The sequence below is a fragment of the Fukomys damarensis genome, unplaced genomic scaffold, assembly GCF_012274545.1.
Source record: "Fukomys damarensis isolate Sample0158 unplaced genomic scaffold, DMR_v1.0_HiC HiC_scaffold_11, whole genome shotgun sequence".
Lineage (NCBI taxonomy): Eukaryota > Metazoa > Chordata > Mammalia > Rodentia > Bathyergidae > Fukomys > Fukomys damarensis.
The window spans coordinates 8,229,927-8,233,532 of NW_022900923.1; positions in this window are offsets into that span (position 1 = coordinate 8,229,927).

Sequence of the window (3,606 nt, forward strand, 5' to 3'; positions counted from 1 at the left end):
TTTCTTTTCTTTTTTCCTGCCCCTCCGGTGCTGATGATCAATCTCAGGGCCTTTGCACTGAGCTACATCCCCAGTCCTTGTTTGTTTGTTTTATTTTGAGACAGGGTCTTGCTAAACTGTCCAGGCTGGCTTGAATTTGGGATCCTACCGCCTCAGCCTCCTAGAGTGCTGGGATTAGAGGTGTGTGCTATGATGCCTGGCATTTTCCTTTCTTTCCGGGTTAAGTTTCTTTCTCCTCCAATCCCAGAGCCCTCACGAAGCCCCGCATGACCCACCAGGCCCGAGCCCTTTGCTGAGCCCTGCTGGGTGTGTGTGGGGGGTCTGGCTCCCTGGGGATGGGCTGCAGGGTCTGGGCCATGTTTCCCTCCTGCCAGCCTCCACTGGGTACTGGGCCTCCATACCTGCGGTTGCCACTCACTTTCTCCTTGCAGTGCCTGCTCCTAAAATATTAAAATTTATGTCACTGTGCTGGTAGAAATATATTAGTGTATTAAAACAGTTCCTTTTGACCTAAAATTTCTTTTTTTCTTCTGATCTTAAAAGAAATTAAAATATTTTCATCAGGTCCTATAGGTATTCTGGGCCCTTGTCACTTCATATGTATGTAAGGCTAGCTATCTGGACTTGAGTAATTTGCTTTAGTTTTTCTGGGTTTAGTCATCTAACTTGTAAAATAGGATTAAGCATTATTCTGTGCTTGTATTACATGGTTAAAATTCCAAAACCAGCAGAGGGTAATAGCTTCTTAATTTCTCATTGTAAGATCCCAGCATCATTCTAGTTTTTTGTGGGGGGAAAATTTTTTTCCGAAAGCACTACAAAAAAAAAAAAAAAAAAAAAAAAAAAAAAAAAAAAAAAAAAACAGGAAAGTAACAGAGTCTTTCAAGATAGGCAGGACTTTGCAAACAACTACCAGTGAAGGAGTTGGGACCTAAGGTTTAGATTTCTTCCCCAGCCTTGGAGGGAGGTGGGAAGGCCTGGACCACGGAAAGCACTTCCTGTCACCCCCCTCCAGCAAACCAGGTTAGGTTTCTGCAGGGAAGACTGCAGCCCCAAGCTTCCCAGCCAGCCCACATCTCCCCAGGCATGGTCATGTCCTCCCCAAACAGCAGATGTCACCAGGCCCCCGCCTGACCTGGCACCCACCTCACACCTGGGTCCCTCCCTCCCATTCATGCCAGCTGTGGGCAGCAAGGGAGCTGGGAGGTGGGGGGGTGGGGGTGGAATTTGCTCTCGGGGAGATGTTTTCCAGGAACTGGGCTTGTTTCCTGAGAAATGCCACTGCTGGAATGTTCCCAGGGGCCGGCAGGGGAACTCTGGAGTGACTCAGGAGAGGACCTGAACCAGGAAAGGGACGGTCATGGCCTAAAACCACACCCTCTTCCCACTTAGTCAGATGTCGTCCTTTTCGGGGGCAGGGCCACCCTCCCCGGTGAACCAGAAACACTTTCTTCTGAGCCTGGCCTCAATGCTCATTTGCATATGCGGTTAGCTTTTCAATGGCATCCAGCGCACTGCACCGCAGGCAGTCTTAACCCGGCCCTCTGCAGGAAGCCAGTGTATTCTACGGCAGCTGACTGAGGAGGTCCAAGGGCCCCAGAACCAGTGTCGGTCATCAGTCAACACACACAGCAGGACTGTGCTGCAGGCAAAGCTCTCTGCCAAGTGCTGGGCCCTTGAGGGAAACTTTACTCCTAGAGATGAGAAAGGAGACCGGGGGACAAACAAACACCAGGAGCCTTCAGCACCTGCCCTACAGGTCCACAAGGTGTGATCAAACGAAAGATGAAGGTTTACATTTTTAAAATGTATCTCAGAAAAGACACGTGGCCATTAACCAACCCTCAGAATACTCCGTTTCGCTCAAACACACTTCTCCCATTTTCCTTCCTACTTTCTGAAGCAGTTCTGGAGTCTCTTTCCTGAGTGTCTTTTGTTGGGCTGTCCTGCATGCCTCGGTGTCCTGAATCAATTCAAAACATTCGCCTTTTATGGTCATTTTGACTCTGGGGAAAGAGACAGAAGTCACGCAGTGCCAGACCCTGACAGTAAGGTGGATGAGGACACAGGGTAAGGTTTTCCCGAGGACTCCAGCACTGCTTCCAAAGTGGCAAGAATGAACTGGTAAATGTGTTCCAGGCAGGGAGGAGTATTTTGAGGGGGGTTCATGAAGGTGTATCTTTTTACTATAATAAATTTTATAAAATTCAAACATTCACCGTAATTTTAATCACCCTTTGTATGCAAGAAGCCACCGAGGGAGCAAGACCAGATGAAGGCAGAGCTGTAGCCCTGGGTTTGTGGCCGATCACTGCAATCTACTGTTCCTACCCGGCAGCAGGCTGGCACCTGTGCTGGGATGTGGGAGGGCCGAGATCACGCAAGACACGGATCCCAGCGGTGGGACCCTATGTGCGAGGAATCAGCCACGGACCTCAGCTTCCCACCCCCTACCCCCACACTTCGAGCACACTTATCCCATCACTGTTGCTGGTTTTTTTTTTTTTGGTACCAGGGATCAAACTCAGGTCCCTGCACTTGCAAGGCAGGCAACAGAACCGCTGAGCTAAATCCCTGGCCCTATTGCGGCCAACTTTTGAAGCAGTTCTTGGAGTCTTCTTTACCAGGTGTGATTAAAAAAACAAAACAAAATGGTGACTGCTGCAGCCCAGTCCCAGCCAGGGGAAGCAGCTTCCTAAAAACATTACGGTGTGTCCTCAGCCACCTCATTCACCAGTTCTGCCACTGTAGGGTTTCTGACTCTTCCCCTAAGAAAATGACCAGGGAAGACAGACATTTTGAATCCATTCAGGACATGGAGGCAGCCATAACAGTGCAACTAAAGACACCTGTGAAAGAGGACTCCAGAACTGCTTCAGAAAGTGAAAGAACGCTGGGACAAGTCTGTTTCAGTGAGACGGATTGAGGGTTGGTTAACGGCAATGTGTCTTTTAGTGTAATTAATATTTAGAAAAATTTAAACACCATAGTTTTCAATCACACCCGTAGGAGCTTAATTTTCCCGTCTGGCCATGAGATGGGCGTCACCACCATTCCCATTTTATGGATGAGAAAAGTGAGGCTCTGAGCGTGAATTCCACCTTGTCGCGGGCCGGCGAGCACACACGAGTTCACACTCTATGCACGGTTTTCTTAAGGGGTGGGAAATGACTGGGAAAGCGGTAACTGCAGGCACAGGGCTCTTCCTCCTATTTGTAACTTATTTTGGGTACAAAGCAGGAACTCTGATGGCCGAGTTTTCAAGGAGGAACATGCCTCTTGGCGAAGAGGTCATCTTTGCTGTTGAGTTGTGCAACGTTTAAAGCCCGCAAATTCGCGTGCTTCGAAGCGCGAGGGCGCTGGGGCCGGGCTCGCAGGCCGAGCGGGAGGGGCCGGGACGGGCTTCCTCCTATTTGTAACTTATTTTGGGTACAAAGCAGGAACTCTGATGGCCGAGTTTTCAAGGAGGAACATGCCTCTTGGCGAAGAGGTCATCTTTGCTGTTGAGTTGTGCAACGTTTAAAGCCCGCAAATTCGCGTGCTTCGAAGCGCGAGGGCGCTGGGGCCGGGCTCGCAGGCCGAGCGGGAGGGGCCGGGACGGGGGGT